This window comes from Protopterus annectens, chromosome 6.part1 (genome assembly GCF_019279795.1).
Source record: "Protopterus annectens isolate FY-2018-M chromosome 6.part1, PAN1.0, whole genome shotgun sequence".
Taxonomy (NCBI): domain Eukaryota; kingdom Metazoa; phylum Chordata; order Ceratodontiformes; family Protopteridae; genus Protopterus; species Protopterus annectens.
In genome coordinates, this window is record NC_056738.1 from 318,364,341 (window position 1) to 318,384,340 (window position 20,000).

Sequence of the window (20,000 nt, forward strand, 5' to 3'; positions counted from 1 at the left end):
TTCTTCCTTCCTGCAGAACTGTTCTGTTCTGCCTTGCTACAACACAGACTGGTACCACATGTGGACACAGTCTACTATTAAGGGGGTATATATAGGGACAGATTGCAGGTAAGCCTATTACACACCTATGGTATTTCTGCATGCTACATTACACATTAACTTGACTGTCCTGCAAGTGGTGGGCTCTGGAACCCACTTGTCCATCATAATGGCATTACTTCCACCACCAGCTTTTGGCCACACTAATGTACATGTTTTGAATTACACAACACACACTATGATTGCTTACATCTTGTCAGTCAGTGCTGATCTGCACAATTTACGGGTATGGCCCACTGCCCCCAGGGACAGACACTATTGTCCATAGCAGTTGTTTAGCTGGACATCATTACAACAACAGCACCTGATGGCACATATAAATCATTCAACATCATCTATCCCATTATTATGGACCAAGTACTACATTCAATTACATGCATATATACTTCACATACCTGTTGTGGGAATGATGTCTCTTCTGGATAGCTTGCTGGATGGATGTTTTTTTTTTTTTTGCATGTGTTTTTATTTCTTGGCTTTGGCTTACACTCACTCTCTCTCTCTCTCTCTCTCTCTCTCTCTATATATATATATATATATATATATATATATATATATATATATATATATATATATATATATATATATATATATGTATATATATATATATATATATATATATATATATATATATATATACACCTTTATATATATATATATATATATATATATATATATATATATATATATGTATCTCGGTCTCTCTCCAGTAAATGGATTTAGCTGCTTTGAATAGATTGCAGCATGGATTTTGTAGGTGATGCACATGATCAGGTGATGGCCTCTGCACCAGTCAGTGTCCTCCACTTGCTACCTGCATGCAGCTTGCTGTGTAGTACTTCCAATTACCACTGTCATGGCAACCCACTACTATAAATCCCTACATCATGTGGGCCTGGTCCCTTTACCTTTCCTGTATGGAGGACATCCTTCCTGTGTGTGGGCAGCAGTGTTACAGACAGCAGGTAGCAATACCTCTTACAAGAGGACTTGCAGAATCAGGCCAGCTACATATTTGTATGAGGTTCTAGACCTACAGACAGTGTGAGTAGTTTTGTTATATGCATTGTATAGCACCAGTGTTACAGGGTTTGTGTGTACATACTAGTTTAAGATGGAATGCAGTCTGTCTGCATAGCTATCAACTGTGGGCCTATCCACATGATGGCCAGAGGTGTGCCTGTTATGTTTTATCTGTCTACCACACAGGTCTTGTGTAAGATATATTACTGGCATTGTGTGTGTTGAGTGCTATCAGTACATGGCTACATCCATTTGTGTTTCTGACTTCATATTCCTGACTAAGGGTATGTTGCAGACTATCCTGTAATACCAGCAACTTTCTCAATGTATGACAACACTATTTCACATATGGGCCTATGTTCCGACCTCTGTCCTCCACCTATATACCAGGCTTTGTCCATATGACATGCAGTAAGGGGTTGTTATGCAGTGGCCTGTGATTATGTCGTGCTGCCATTCCTGTATCATTCCAGTGCTGTTGTGGCCTTCACACATATTGTGGGGTAGGGTCCATATATATGTGGGCTTTAGCTGCACAAAACATGTGTGTCCTTCTGCAGTCCAGAGGTCAGTGTATGTAACAGTGTTATATGCCACTGTAAGTCAGTCTATGGGGGTGGGGTATGCACCATATATGTAACCTAGGCTGTTACAACATGTGAGGGATATCGGTAGTAAGCCACCTTAAGGTATGTGGCTGTACATTACCATACATTTCACCTTGGGAACATTGGTGGCCTAGTGCATACTGTCATACATACTGTTCTGTTTGTCAGTGTGATAGTGATGTTTTCAGTTAAGTATTGTTATGTAACAGATACACCCCATTGTGTCAGCTTAAGTCTTTTCCCCTTAGGGGTTGAGTACAGAGTGTAATTAGAGGCTGCTGAACTATACATCTGCATTACTTACTGTTGATTGATTGTTATCCTCTGGCCCAGTCTTTCTTTACTGTTGTACTACTTGAAGGCCTTGGCCTGGACAGCAACATATGTTATGCTTTCCGATTACTGTATAAAATGATCTGCTTGAGAGTTGCATTACTCAATTAGTATGTATTTCAAAGTCTTAACAGCTGTATGACATGGCATATACAACTGTAATAGTACACAAATAAACATTTCTTATGTATGCAAACCTGTGTGTGGTGTCATATCCTTTGACTTCTCTGTGGGTATATGTTTCAGGCAACAATTGTCTTTTGTATGAGTGACACCTACACTGTCCATTTGAAAAGGTGGCAACTGTAGGAATACTGGCTGTTCAATATGCTGTGCACCCTCTAAATATGTATCATCCTATACATATCTATGTGTGTGTATGTGTAGTTACATATATATATATATATATATATATATATATATATATATATATATATATATATATATATATATATATATACACATATATGTGTGTGTGTGTATGTATCATTGGAATGTATATTGCTTCCACATTGTACATTCCCTATGGAAGCCAGAGTGTACTGCATGATATGTTATTGATACCATCCTGACATCATACAGGTGTGATGGATTACTGTTAACATCTTGTGTCCATGTTGTGTAGGGTCCAAGGTATGGGACTTGCAACAGTTGGTACTGTGTTGCAGAGCAGATCTGTTTGGCTGTGGGTGAGGGGCTGATATCAATACTTACAAGAGGTATCTAGCGTGGGCCCCCTCACCCCCATTAACGGTGCCTTTGGTAATATATGCATTTGTTATGTTGTCTTTTATATCTATAGATATATATCTGTATATACACACACACACATATATATATATATATATATATATATATATATATATATATATATATATATATATATTTATATATATATATATATATATATATATATATATATATATATATATGTGTGTGTGTGTGTGTGTGTGTGTGTGTGTGTGTGTGTGTGTGTATGTATGTGTATGTGTGTGTGTGTGTGTGTGTGTGTGTGTATATATATATATATATATATATATATATATATATATATATATATATATACACATATATATGTAGACATATATATCTATAGATGTATGCATATGTGTATATAGTGTATATATATATATATATATATATATATATATATATATATATATATAGTTACACTTCAAAACATCTAAAACTCATAACATCTAAATTCAAAACATCGAGACCACAACATCTAAAACCCAAAATATCTAAAACTCATAACATCGAATTTCATAACATCAGAACTTTGCATCACAACATCGAACACTACAAATCACATGAAAATAACACCCCCTTCACCTATAACAACACCAAACTAACAAACACACTTTTTACTATGTTTCTGTAGGGGGGGCAAGCCCCCCCTGCACCCCCCACACCCCACGTAAATTAAATATGCCAACTCTGAGATCGCACTACAGTGGGAAAAAGCTAATTTCCTAACCCCACTGTATCGCGCTCACCAAAAAGAATGTACACATAATATCTATATCACTTACCTGTATGGCCTAAAATCAGGCAATGAGGCAATATACACATATTGAACATATTAAAATTTAAGTAAGTGTGATTCTTAGTAATATTTTAATATGTGTATATTGCCTCAGTTAGTATTTTAGAGTCTAGGCACCACTGTTGCTTTAAGGTCCATAACAGTCAACAGGAAGTGATGCAAGTGCGTGTAATGCTGAAAGTTGTATTTAAATGTCTTGATATGTATTTTTAGTTGTAACGTCTGAGGAAGAGAACTTGTTTCTTGAAAGCGCTAACGTTCATTAAAAATTTCTACTTTCAATTTTGGTATACTGATTTATACAGGACCAGTGCTTTTTACTAAGTTCTTATCAAGTTTGACTGTTTATATATATATATATATATATATATATATATATATATATATATATATATATATATATATATATATATATATATATATATACATACACACACACATATTTATATATATATATATATATATATATATATATATATTGATATATATGTATTATACACACACATACATCTACATGTATAAATACATTTCCTGTACTGTTGAATGACTGTGCTGGATGATATGTTTGTGAAAACATCAGGGTTATGTTTATCTGACATGGCTTAGTGGTAAAGCACTTTGGCTATAGTGGGCAGGGTCTTGGGTTCTAGCCTTGCAAAGGCTGTTTATTTTGTTGCTGTGCAGAACAAGAGCCGTTGGATACAGAGTGATTAAGGCACTTTTAAGCAGTTATAAGCGGGTTTGTGTGGGTTTGCTTGAAGGTAAACAATGCTAACTTCTGGTTACAGTTTCTTATGCTCATTTAGCTTCTCAGTTGCTTAACCTGTGTAGGCATTGCTTACCCCTGCACAAACAAGCTTAAACCCGCTTATTGCTGCTTAAAGGTGCTTACTCCCACTTACCCCGTGCTAATTTCTTTAAAAGAAATGAAAAAGGGTGGATAGGAAAGTGGTGAAAAAGGGGCACAAAGAGGGAAAGACAATAGGGAAAATAGGTAGGGATGTGCAGGATGGGTGTAGGGAAGGTCCATAGCTGCCCATTTCTTGTTCAGCAACAGCTGTGCACATACACTGATTTGGAGGTAGATTTGGACACTCATACCCCTGAGAGAGTAGTGAAGACAACTATAATATGTTGTGAAGCCAATTAGACTAGATTACATGTGTCTAGTGGACATGTGTGCAAAATGGACAGTTATGTATGGGGCGAGATTTTTTTTGGGAACAGATTGCCTTTTTTTTTAAGGTGAGAGTGGGATGTTGGGAAGGCATAGTAGGTATATTTGGGGAGGTAGGTTGGGTAGGATTACAGACAAGACAGGCAAGACAGGGTACAGGGGTGGTATATGACACATGTGGGGGGAAAAACCTTGGATGGGAAGGGGTGTTTGGAAGTCGGAAGCCCATGAGCCCCCTAGTGGAAACAGTGGGACTGAGGTCCCCACCCATGGGCAGTCACCACTGCATCTTCACGGCCCCGAAGGTGGCTGTGCTGTGGGCTGAGTAGGAGGGGCATGCTGACTCTCTAGTTGCACCATGCGGCCCTCAAGCTGGTGTAGCAGATCTCCAAACTCCCTGTTGAGCTCGCTACGCACCAGACCGCAGACCTGGAGATGGGTGACAGTGTCTTGCCCGTGCCCACTCCTGTGGGGGTGAGCCCCACCCCCTGAGGTGGTTCCACCCGAAGGTGGTGCAGGATCAGTTGATGAGGAGGTCCCGGGCTTGGTCCCAGATCTGCTGCTGCCCAGTGCCACATCCAGATGAGATGGGAGAGGTGGGTCTGCTGGGAACGGCTTTCCCAAATGTGCTATGGTGTTTCAATTATATAACATATGTGGGTTAGTAATAGTTGACACATTCCAGGATTAGGTATAACAGCATGCATAGATATTCCCATTAACCCGAAACACCAGATATGGAACAGTTGCATAGCAAACAGAACAATTGCATATATAGAACCACAGTGGCCATTACAACATCATTCAGGTACATTGCTGGCAGCATGCCACCAATGTGGGAGTATTTCAACATGGCACATGCATAGAAAAAAGTTTAAATATTTTTCAAACAATAGGACATATGTCCCAACAGTAGATTTAATAGTGCACATACTGATTGAGTTGTGTATTTAGTTTATTGTTGCAGATATGGTGGGGGGAGAGAAATATGTCAATTAACAACTTATAGATCCCTGTAATTCTCATTACATTCCTAGTCAGTGCTGTGATCTGTACCTTACAGGTATTATTACACTACTCTATGGCCTTAGTTTGGACAGTGGTTTGGATGTAGACAACTATATACATGAACTGAGTTTTACCTGCAGTATACACCTCTTACCTGGTATATCTGTGGAGGTATTGTTTGTTAACACTACCTGACTGTTTCTATGCATATTCCTAAATTCCAGGTTGATGTTGTGCACATGCCTGTTGTGAAGGCTGCCAGCCTAGCCAGATAGAATTTTATAGATAATTCTTTCATTTGTAAATATTAATGTAAGCCACAGTCTTGGAAAAAATGCTGTTATATGTGGAACTGCAAAAATTTAACAACAGCGCACTCTGCTGACAAGGTAAAGCATGTTGGGACCATTTGATGTAAACACGGCTTTGGCTGGTCTAGATGAAGGAATTCCTGCTATTGTTTTAAGGCCAGAGTTAATGGCCAGAATTTGCATGCATAAATGTCCTTTATTGCTCTGGTTTCTGCCCAGAGGTGGAAAATGCAAATGTAGTTTCTGTTAGCCTGGGAGCCCAGCCCAGGAAAGTATGAAGAATGATGTAATGTGAACCAGGAATGTGATTTTAAAATCAGAGAGAATGAGAGAGCATTAAGCATTTTTGTCTTGACCATCCAACTCAGCACCACCTTTGCTCTATATGTAAGATTATCTTAGAGTTGTGTTTTCTTTTAGAAATAGCTAGAAACTAGAAATATTAGACTAAGTGTTTTTCTGTGATGTCAGAACTGTACTACTGAATTATTTTAAGTCTTTCTCTGTGATCTCTGAACTCTTGACTAGCACTGTGTAGTAAAAAGTATTGTCTTGTGTTTTGACTATTTATTATTAAATATTTTAAACCCTTTCAACTGCGGCTATTTTTGTTGAGATAATTTAAGCTCTTTAGAATATCTGCATACCTTTGGTAAACTTGTACAAAGCCACTCTAATTAGCCCTGGGTTATACTACCAATTGGATAATAATATTGCACAGTAGTAATTGGACACCATTTTAAGGGTCTTTGTGTAGCTGATAAATATTAGTGGGTGGTGGCAGTTGGTACTACCATATAGTCTGGGAAAAAGGGGCACAGCTGGAGAACCTATGCCAGCCTTCCCCAGGAGTGTCTGTGTGGTTATATAAACTCTTCTCAAAGTATGTGTGTGTGTGTGTGTGTGTGTGTGTGTGTGTGTGTGTGTGTGTGTGTGTGTGTGTGTGTGTGTGTGTGTGTCAGCTACTTGGGCAGGGACACAAAGCACTGGTTGGACAGAGAGGTTGCTGGAGGATTTAGTTTGCTGAGATCTGGACCCTATAGCTGTGCCAGTGGGGAGTCTTATTGGGGATCTGGAGAGCAAGAGAGTGACCAGCCCTGGACTGACTGTGATCTCTGTGTGCTCTTAAGGGAACTTGCACTTTACTGTGTGTATTTGTTATCCTTTCCTCCTATATGAGACGCCCCTCACTGGTGTTAGTGGTGAGGATTGAGGCTCCTTGATTGCTGGGCCAGGGCACGGGTGTCACACCTGTCCATATCTTATTCACACACTTTGGGCATGTCTTGACAACATGCAGGTGAAACCCAGACATATTTTGACTACTGCCCTCATAAACCTTTGGTGAGTTGTACAATGACAGGTTTGTTTTCATAGACATTTTCCAAATCTGTACAGACCTGACAGTCAGTTATATGACATTAAATGCTGCCTACATGTCAGAGATTAGCATGCTGATATGCCAGGGGGACAGGATAACAGCCAGCAGATATGGGCCAATTAACTGGACATTCTGTACAAATCTGTACAGTTGAGGGGTATTATTCTGCATAGAGCTTACTACCACTCCCAGGATTCGAACCATGGCTGTGTCTGCTAAAAATAAAACAGTGTGCATCACCTTTGAGCGTACTATATAGATATTGCTGTGTATAACTTCTCTAATTTCTGTCTATAAGTCTCCCGTGGTTTTACAATCTGACCTTGTAATTACAACATTCATATACAAGGTTTCCTAGACAGTTTTATTATGTAGCACAGTGTGGATGACAGTGGTGAGTAATGCCTTATTATTCAGAGAAACTGCAACACTAACAATGCCATACAATACCAGAGTAAACAGTACCAGTCCAATATTTCAATATTTTATTTCTAGGCAGTTTTTGTATCTGTCTGACCTGTGGGGGGAATGTTTGTTAGCACTACCTGAATGTTGCCACACATATTACCAGATTCCACATTATTATTATGCACATACATCTCACTCTGTTACTGCACACACTCTGGTCATAGCTTCACAACATGGGGGTGGAGATGGGACATACTTTGCTTATTACTCTCATAACATTTTGGTGAGTTGCTAGAGTGACAGGTTTGTTCTTATAGATATATTTCTGTCAATTATGATGTCTGACAATGTATGTCATTATTTGCTGCCTAAATGTCTGGGATCATCCCACTGATTTTCCAGGGGGACAGGGTGACAGGCAGCGGATATGGGCCAATTAACTGGACATTCTGGACACATCTGTACAGTTGTGGGGTATGATTCTGCCTACAGCTTACTACCACTCCCAGGATTCAAACCATGGCTGTGTGTGTTAAAAATACAACTGTTCACATCTCAGTTGACTGTGCTATTTGGTTTATGTTGTCTATATTTTCACTGTTTTCTGTCTAAGTCTCTCTCAGTTGTACAATATGACCTCTTGTGATTACAACAGTCATATACAGACATTCCTACACATTTTATTTATGTAGTACAGTGTGGGTAACAGTGCTTAATACAACAGTACTATTAAGAGACTGCAACACTACATTATCATATGATACCAGAGTAAACACAAGCAGTCCAGCAGTTAGACTTTGATTGTCAGGCTGTCAACCTTTTATTTACATACAACCTATATAAGACTCTTCCTGCCATATTGTCTGGTGTATTCAGTACATGCCATACACAATACAGGTTTTATACTGGCAATTAACTTTCTACTACTTTAAGATTTATTTCTTGTGACAGTAGATGCAAGAGTATTACTAACCTGCCTCATGACGCAACCTCTCCAATCTACAGGCATGAGCTTCCCGATTCACAGCCTGCTCGTCTGCTGCTGTCAGAGATATTTAGCCATACCTATCCATAATATACATAAGCTGGCAATTATTAAACAGGTAGTAGACTGATACTTACACATGGCTGGGACATCCCCCGTCCACCTAGCCTCTTGGATCCACTGATTCAAGAGCTCCCTCTTTCTCCGCTTCAGGTCGGCATAGTGATGCCTGACCTGCTCACCAGTTTGAGGTATGCCAGTGGCACTGGTGATGTCATGGGTGAGATGGTCCCAGGCCCCCACTTTATATTGGGAACCCTGGTACTGGCCCTGCAGCAGTCTCTGGTCATGATCTTTAACAAGGAGTCCTGACATTACTTTGGACTCCTGGATGCCCCAGTGCTGCACCTGAAAGCGCACTCCTTCTCCCACACTGGTCATAGTGCCTACAGGAGGAATCTGCAGCCAGTTATGAGATGTATTCCTGTCTGTTGGGTTTAAATAGGGCCAATTTCCTGCACTTTGCCATGATTGGACGGTTTTGAAAATGCTAAGCTATGGGCAAACCTGTTTACCTAAGGTTGGCATTGCTTAAAGGTGTATACCAATGGGCAAACCGATCTAGCTGACCTACACATTGCTTACGCCTAGTAAGCAGGACTGTTCAATGCTTAGCATTGCTTAATTTTTAATTTACATGCTATTTGCTGTTTGGCATTGATTTATTATTCATTACATGTTATATATGTGTTTGGTATCCATGATTCATGTGTACATACACTGTATGGGGTCCTTGTGCTTATTAGAGGATTTCAACACTTTGTTACAATGACACCTCACATCTGGACTTAATGCAGGACTCCAGTTCACATATTTATGTTATGTAGTAGGTTATACAACATAAAATTGTATATAGATACCTTTCACATGTTAAGTTTGATTTTCCTATAGTGAGAATCTGTTTGGTGATACCTCAGTCTTATGTACTGCTGTGATGGCTTACTGGTTAACTACTGTGACTATAGTGTACTGGGTTCAAGACCTGCAAAGGCTATTTATTTTGTTTCTGGGTAGAACAGCAGTTGTTGGATACAGAGTGATTAAGGCACTTTAAGCAATTGTAAGCGGGTTTGCGTGGGTTTGCATGAAAGTAAGCAATGCTAACTTCCGGTTAAATATACTTACAGAGAGTTAGCTTCAATATTGCTTAACCTGTGTGCGCCTTGCTTACCCCGCACAAATAGGCTTAAACCTGCTTACTACTGCTTAAATATGCTTGCTCCCACTTACTACTGCTTAATAGTGCTTACTCCCGCTTACCCCTGCACTAATTTAGATAGATATGTAACATGGTTCTTGGGAATGCCATGGATTTGGACACTGTATGGATTTATCATTCATTGCACATTATACCTTCGATTTGTATCCCTGATTCATGTGTACATATACTGTATGGGGCACTTGTGTTTATCTGTGGATTTTACAACATTATTACAATGACACCTCACATCTGCATTTAATACAGTACTCCATTTCACAAATATATGTTATTTAGTAGGTTATACAACAAAAAATATTGTTCATAAAGTGATTTGACATGGAAAATGGAATGTACTGGAGTGAGACTCGAACTGGGACTGACTGCTCGTAAGGCGAATGCTCTGACCACTACACTACTGCAGTACTGTTTCATTTGCATATATCTTGATATTTATTTTGTGCCATTTAAGCTACGGTATGCGTAGCTAAGCAATGGGCAAACCCGCACACCTACGGTTAAAGCTTATCTATTTGATAAAAAAAATAAATTGTTTATATTATTATATTTTAAATATTGCTCTTATAAACTTCAGGGGGTGTTGCTAGGGCTATGCAATCCCCTATGAGCGGTCTTGCTCATTGTAATAGCTAAACTGCAGTTCTTGACTGCAGGTGCATGTATATTGTGAGAGCTCTGCTCTCAGACAACCCCCTGCACTCGTCCACTGTCTGTGTCCGTTTAGGAGCTCAGGCAGCGTGCTTTCATTAATATGCATAGCACTGCCGTGCTGCTCCTAAGTGGTTGCTTCCATGCAGGACTAAGCTATTCCTGCACAGAAGTTTACTGAATCCGGGGGTATGTATTAACAACATAGACACATTATTTAAATTACAATGTCAAAGACTTATTTTGGGAAAAAAATGGTACAGGAGGATATTAAAAACATTGTAACTATGGAAAATAAAATTCCTCATCCTCATCTGTGCAGTCTCTACTTTCACCGACCTTGAAGCCTTTTAACAACTATACAGGAACAAGCTATAACAAAATAGACACATTTGCCTCCAACTCACCCACATACATTTATCACTGCAAAACTGTCATAGAGTTAAACTGGCTGAAACTCTCTAATCTGCTTAAACTGCATTAAGTAAAACAAGCTCATAAAATACTACTTTCCTCAGACTTGTGTCATGTCATGACACTCCCCTTCTCAAGCCCTTAGATTCTCTGTCAAACTTCTCTTTATTATCAGCTTCTCCAGTAACTCAAACAAGGGTGCTTTCTGCTCCTCGCAAGCAGCCAAACTCTGGAACCCCTTCTATTACATATACAGGAAACAATAAACCCTCACTAATTCAAGTGAAAACTAAAACATCGTCTTCTCATCAGCTACGTTTGTCTCTGTGCAGGTCAGCTTTAATGTTCTCTCAACTCATCTATAAAACTTCAACCCTAATCTTCTGTTTACTGCACAGAAAGACATATACAAATAATCCCATAAAAAAAAAAAAAAAAATTCTAAGCTTGTTTCTTGCCTTTCCTATAAGTAGTCTAGTCCAGATACAGATTGTATCAGGACTGTTTGTAAGTTTCTGAGACCTCAAGCTGTGTTGGAGGGAAGCCTTCTAGCTTATCAGTGGGAGTGGTAACCACTAGGTAGCTTATCTTAAAAAAAAAAACACTTTATGCATCACTGTTTAGCTAGGGTTAAAGTATTCCCGGTGCCATAAAGTGTGCTCTTCGAATTTTCCCTTAGAACTAGCCATTTTAGTTTTAGCAATCACATATATTTCTTCAAGCTCAGCACTTATTCAGAACTCATTGAAAGCACTAAATAAGCTATAAATTACTACAGCACTCAACTTTCCTCACTTGTCTAGAGGAAAACAGTTTTTAGTACTTAATAAATAAGCACCTATCCAGGCATGTCTAAAGGTCAGCTCCTGTTGTTTTTTCCTGTCTACCTGATGAATCTGGGCATCTTGGGTCAATGCAGCAATTGCTTCATGCACACAGACAACCCTCTCCTCCTACCACCCAACACTACAATCTATGAGATATGCACTTACATAGCCAAACTGGAAGCAAAGCTCTCTTCATCCAAGACTGGACTAGACAGTCAAGAGGAGAAGGTAAACACTTGCACCACACCACACTCAACACATAGTCCCTCAAAACCTACACCATCAAAACACACACATAGAAACACAAAACATACCCCTACATTCACGGAGGCTCTCAATAAAAATCTGCCCAAGTAACAGGTACCTCTGAAAAAGAAACGCAAGCAACCTCCACCTTCCAACACAACCCAAAAGGCACATAGCCCACAAACTCAGTGTGCCACTCAACCACAGCCGATAAGGCATAACAACGTACCCAACACTCTAGTTATAGGTGACTCTATAGTCAGGCACACTGATGCTCCACTCACCAGGCTAAACAAGGAGAAAGTTGCTGTCAGCTGCCTGTTCAGTGCCAAGATCTGCCACATAACACACGGACTCAAGTCACTCCACAACAGGTACAAATATGACTCTGTCATTGCCCATGTTGGTGTGAATGACCTGAGCCGTACCTCCCTGGACTACATGAAAAGAGACATAGAGAAGCTTTCTGATCTTGTAGCCCAGGCAGGTATGACCCTAGCCCTGAGTAGCATCCTGCCATCACCCAAAATGATACCACAGTACAAGGACAAAATGATTGACTTCAACAATTGGCTAAGCTTCTGGTGTCATTCTAAGGGGATCCAGTATATGTCTGCCTGGGATGACATGATTGACAGACCACGATGCTTTGACAGAGATGGACTGCACCTGTCACCCTTGGGATTCTGGATACTGACTAAGGCTCTTGCCACCCCTATAGTGCTTTTTTTAGGCAAGGTTCAAATGACAAATTCACCACTGTAACAGGTACAAGCAAGCAAAAACTGAGGGTAATGCTACTCATTGCTAGAAGTCTAAACCTCAAAATGCACTCACTCAAGGCACTCCTTAAAATGGAGAACATCGACATCTGTGCAGTGACAGATACCTGGTTCAAGGCTCCAGAGAGCACCCCTGCATTACCAGGCTATAATTCATACTACACCTTTCGGCCACCTAACCTGGACTGAAACACTAAAGGCAGAGGCGTGTCCATATTCTTAAGGATATTAACACCTCCAGGCTAGTTGCTCAGCATAATGCATCCGAGATTATCCAAATGGAACTAACTCTGGGCAAGACCGCAATCCAAATTGTAGCTTGCTACAGATCCCCCACCATGCCCCAGCATTCCCACTCCTCATTTCTTGATACACTGGAAAATATTAGCATACAACCTAACACCCTAATAATGGGCGATTTCAACTACCCCACCATTGACTGGGAAAACTACTCATGTACCAACTCTTTTGCACAATGTTTTCTGGAATTCATAAATTCCAATGCCTTGGATCAACTTATCCACACCCCCACCAGGGGCAGCAATATCCTAGAGCTGGTCATTACCAACATGGGCAAACAGTGTTCCACACCAGAAGTCAGTTCCTCGTTGGTCAGATCCAACCACAAGCTAATCACCCTGGATATCCACATCCCACCCCATTAGGGAAACCACCGTAAAAAATTTCTCCAAAGCCAACTTCACGCTTCTTAAGACAGAAATGACAAACTTCTCGACACCCATGCAGACGGACAATAGAGGTACTACTGCTGAATCCTACACAAATACACTTTATAAGCACTTACACGAGTGCATGGATCGTGCAATCCCTAACAGAACCAAGATGCTATCCTCCAAAAAAAAAAAGGAAGCTGTCTGGTGGTCCCCTGCCATAAACAAACTCTACAACAGAAGAAAGACACTGCTGCAAAAAAAGAGTAAAATCCCATGATTGGAGGAACTCCCTGGTCAGCCTCATTAAGAAGTTGAGATCCCTCATAAAATCCTCCAACACTAGTTACACAAACAAAATTGCCACTGATTCTAAAGAAAACCACAAAGCATTCTATAGCTATGTCAAGAATCTCAATGGCAACACTCAGATCTGCTGTGGGTTACAGCACAATGGCACTAAATATACAGAACCAACTAATATTGACAACATCCTGGCAGATAGGTTCAGTGCTAACTTTACCCCCCTCTCACCCCCTAAAGGGCCCATCTCTATACCAGAAGAATGCAAAATTCCTGTAATCATGGCTGCACAGGTAAAAAACACACTCTCCAAAGCCAAGAATACAGCATCCATGGGATCTGACAACATCCCAGACTGCGTTCTACATGAACTACAGAACGAATCGGCACCCCACCTAAGAAACATATTCAATCATAGCCTTACCTCAAGCTTTGTGCCCACTGAATGGTGCACAGTGACAGTCATCCCTCTCCACAAAGGGGGAGCCACCATGGACCCTTGGAACTATGCCCCATTAGCCTGATGAGCCTGGTCTGCAAGGCTATGGAACGTATCATCATGGAACTCATAAACAAAGACATTGGTAACCTCCAAACTCTGGACTCCACCCAGTTTGGGTTTGTGAAAGGCAGATCATGCCTCATAAACCTGATAGACTTCTTTGAAGCGGTCACCAAAGTCGCAGATGAGGTTAAGGTTGTTCACACAGCCTATCTAGATCTAGCCAAGGCTTTCAACACCATTCCCCACTCTGGAATTATAGATAAACTTACTAAACTAGGTATAAATCCCTATGTCACAAAATGGGATGCCAACTGGCTCACTGATGAAACCCACACTGTGACAAGTGAAGTACCACAGGGTTCAGTCCTGGGTCCTCTCCTGTTTCTTATCTACTTCTCTGAAGTACAGGCTAACACAGAAGGTCTTTGGCTAACAAAGTACGCAGATCACTGCAAACTAGGAGCCATAATCAAAACTCCTAATGATGGGGACATCCTACAAAAGGGCCTCACTGAGACAGCTGCCTGGTGTCAAAGCCATGGCCTCAAGCTCAATGTTAAAAAGTGCATTGTCATCCCTTTTGGTAAAAACTCTGTACCCAGAGCTACCACATAGGTGGTAGTCTCCTTAACACCGAAAGTGTGATAAGAGATCTTGGGACACAGGTGGACAGTAGTCTCTCCTTTGATAATCACATCGCCACAGTAGTCAGGAAATCCTTCTACATGGCGCACCTCATCACAAAAGGTTTCTCATCCAGGAAAAAAGAAGTCATTGTTCCCCTCTACTCATCACTCATTAGACCCATTATAGAATACAATGCCCCTTTTGGTATGTACCTCACAAGACATCTACAACAACTGGAAAGGCCGCAGAAATACCTCACAAAGAGGATTACCAGCCTCAAACAGATGCCCTATGCAGACCGCCTCAAAAAACTCCAGCTTTACTCTGTCGCATATCGCTTACTCAGAGGTGATCTCTGCCTAACATACAAAGCTATGTCAAACCCAGAGCTGTTGGACATGCCCCACTTAAAGAAATCCCAATCCATTCGAGCTACACACTCTAGGGACCTAAACCTTGTCACCACAATAAACAGAACATGCTGGAGGGATAGATTCCTGTCCCAGAAACTTCCCATACTCTGGAACAAACTACCTATCTATATCAAACAAAGCTCCTCATTAGCACTCTTCAAGAAAAATCTTGATGATTGGATGGGAGATAGGAAATTCACCCTGGGGATCACTTCTGTGGCTCTGCTAGACAGGGGCACAGGAAAATAATTTTCTTGGGTGGCGAAAGCCAGGGTACCTTTTTGGCTAGGCTTATATATGCCCTAGAGCCAATAGCCTAGTACCTACCTATGAACCTGTGAACATCACCTTGGTCCTGTTAAGTCCTTCTCATATCTTCTCTCTATTCAGCTCTTTTTGACCCTTTATGCCTGAATACTTCCAAATCCATTCACCTCCTCCTTTTTCTCGTACCTCCTTCATCACCTTCTCTTGCTTTCTAAATCTATTCACCAGAAATACTAAATAACACATTTTGGTTACCTCAATTGCTAGCTCACCAGATGGACACTGTTCATACCTTATGCATATATTTCATTTAATTGTATCCTGCATTATTTTCTAAAATCCTCCCATGCAATAATTTTATGTTAATCAGCAATTGTTTTCTTTTCTTTTATATACAAAATAATGTTAAATATTAAATATTATTTTAATCTGCACTTGTATTCTCTGTAGACACTTTTCTCCTAGGCCTCTACTGAAAGAAGGACTTTGCCCAGTTGGACTTTCCTGGTAAACAAAGGCAAATAAATAAATTAATTAAATGGTTACATGTTTTAAATTTTATAGGCAGGACAATGATTTGGAATTCAGGGATCAGGTTAAGAAGGGGTTATCATGCTTCTTCTAGGGATTTACCCCTTTACAAGTGTCTGCAGAATAGCAATTTTACCCTCAGCTTTGTTCAGCCTCTTTATTTACTGGTGCAGTGAAACCTTGTCCCAAATGTGATAGAGTAAAAATGCACATGCATAAAGGGTGCAACTTTTACATTGCAGATACTGTAAGCTACCACAGAACTTCATGGTGTTAGAACATCAGCAAAAAAAGGTCAAAATGAAAATACAAGTACATCTATACTCCAAAACTCAAAATGTTTGGTAGCACACATAATCAAATGACTAAAGAAAAAGGCTCCATTTCCATCTTTTAGGAAACGTATGCCTTCCTAGATCCAGTTCAGGGAAGCAAACCAAGTACCTAAGAAATATGTTTAGCAATTCTGGTAATAAGTTGTTTGTAACTGACAATGCTCTAATGATATGACAAATGTTCCTTTTATACTTGAGTATAACACATTTAATTCAGTTGCTGTACTTTGTTGTTCTGACTCTCATTTCTGGGTTGGATATAAATATTGTATGATGAATCTGTAAAAACACCCACAATTATGATGAGTTGATAGAAATTTGACCTAATCAAACATTACTTTGCACTATTTCATGCAAGACAAAGAATGACAAATATGAACTCATATCTCATCAGTTGTAGATGCTATAAACTTTACTTAATTACTTGGAAAAGGAAGATTCTTTTTGGTGTGGTCATCTAACAACGGTTATATTAACTTGAGTAATGGTGTAAAAGAAAGATATCTATGCAGATGCAACTCGTATAGAATTATAGTATTCGGTGTGTGTGTGTGTGTGTGTGTGTGTGTGTGTGTGTGTGTGTGTGTGTGTGTGTGTGTGTGTGTGTGTGTGTGTGTGTGCATGTGTGTGAGTATTTGTTCTTGTGCACATGTACACATGGATGTGTGTGTGTCTCCCAGGAGATAACAGTTAGCACAAAATTATGAGAAGTCACTTGCAGAACTTAGAAAGCCTGTTCCCAATTTATGACCTTTTCAAATGGGAAGGGGGAGTCCCTTTGTGCAACAATTCATGAGACAATATTTCACACAGGGACTACCATTATCTGAATGTATTGTAGCTTTGCAAGCAGTAGTCTGTCAGTAGTTTGAGGAACACAAAACCAGGAGGAATGTGCAGCTGATAATCAGAAAAAACACTAAATGAACACTTGAATGCAGGAAAATTAATGAATAAGTGCTTTCATCCTTTTAATGAAGAACTTTGTCAGAATATATACAACATATCCCCAGCAATTTAAATACTTTACAAACAAGTAAAACACATTGTGATTGGTTTAACTTTTAAAACAGGTGACAAAGACATGATCATTTAGATCTGGGGAAACATCAGCATTCAGGAGATCTTGCCAATATAGTTCTCTGTAAAAGAGCTTGTTCTCTCAATCACCCTCCTCAAACATTTGTTGACCTTCTAAATTAAAAAAGTAGAAACTTTTTAAATCCTTTGCATTCCAGAGAATGTTTATACAGAGCTTTAGTATTGTCCATTTTTCTGATCTATAAAACATGTTCATATATTCTTTTATTAAAAATCTGCTCTGTTTTGCCAGTCTAAAATTCTGAGCAGTTTGAACACAGAGCAATATTAATCACACCACTGGTGCTAAAGTTAAATTTACCTGGACATAATAAAACTGTAAGAAAGCCATGTACATTCACAACGGTCCTACATGAACATAGCAACAATAAGAGAACATACCACACTTAGCCATGTAGCTATTAATGGTACCACTGTAATTCTTGTTCTCAAAAATTCCTATCCTTTCATGAACTTCCTGAACTCAGGCAAATGCATCCCAGTTCCTTTGAATAATACCCCTCACCTTAGAGGTATCTATAGAGCGGTGCAAGACCATTATTTTGCAAAGTCTTTATTTACCCTCTTTAAACCATCACCAATATGTTTTAGGAGGATGGGTGCATTCCTACTCCCCCTTTCTTTTATCACTGACAGTTTCACTTCAGAAAGTAAGCTAAGAGGGCAATTCCTAGCCAGAAAAATTTGTTTCAAAATGTCACACTGCCGCAGAAAAGTCTGATTGTTTGGCACTAACCTGGACATTGTAATAAACTGCCCTTTTATGATACTTTTCTTTTGTTCGAGTATGTGAGCACTTTTGAAGTGCAAACAATTATGGAAAACAGTGAATTTCCTAAAAATGTCAGAATCAAAGTGCCCAGAAACAATGTCCATAAACAAATTGACATCCAAAAAATGTTTAAACTCAGAATTACTACTGGAAGTGAATTCAAGAAAGTCAGTGGATGCCTGAAGGTGCCCACAAAATTAATTTAATTTATCCAGGTCACATTGCCAGATGAAAGAAAATGTCATCCATGAATTTTATGTAGGTTTTTAAGTACCCCTTATATATCATGAACATATAGATGTTCCCATTGATGCAATACATTATTAGCAAGGATGGGATCACATGATGCAACCTTTGACACTCCTGAAATCTATCTGAAGTATTCATATTCTAGCGTAAAAAAAACTGTATCTCAACATTAATTTCATAAAAAGACATAAAGTGCTGACTATGATGCCACTCAACCCAGTGCAAGATGTTATAAATTCTCTGAAGCACTGAGAGCCCTGTTCCTGGGGAATGACTGTAAACAAATCCTTGATGCCACTCGTCACTAGAATGTCATGCTGTTCACATTGCAAACCCCCAAAGTTTGCCAAAACAATCCAATGAATCCTTCAGGATACTGGAAAAGTTGTCAGAAAAATGTTTCAATTTAATGTCAATGAAAACAGCTAGGGGTTTAGTCTTTGATCCTCCAGCAGTGATAATAGGTCATAATGGAGGGTTGTGGATGTCTTTGTGTATTTTAGAGATGCCAAAGATCCAGATATCTTAGGTGTGGAAACATGCAAGAAATTATAATCCTGGCTGGAAATGGTCCAACTACGAGGCAATCATTCAAAGCGAAGGTGAATATTACCCTAAAGCATATAGGAGGAAATACTTATACAAACAGTAGAGCATATATGTTTTGGCCTTCCAGGGGAGGATGTTGAATTGAAAGGGGGATTAATTCAAACATTACATGGTGCAAGCAGTGAACGTTCCAGGAAATATATAAACTACTGACAACCTAAGATTTGGATGGATCTACTGAGCTATTGTACAGGTTATACAGTAGGTTTTGCCCCTATAGTCAACCATATCCTTGTTCAGTGTTCTAAGGCCTACTCTGCCTTCTTCCTATTCCTGTTTGGTTGCTTTCTCCTCTAGACTGACAATATAAGGATAATATTGACAGATGCAAAACACTGTGATGGATTTCAAATGTTTGCACTACGTTTTTATAAAATCTACTAATCTCTTTTACCAATGTGGCCATTTTGGCTTATGCATGTGACACTCCTTACCTAATTTCTTAGTTAACAAATAGGCTAGTAAATATATCAATAAACATCTTGTCATAAAACCTCTAGATGATCACAGAGCCTCAGAAGTATGGATTAAATTTCTCA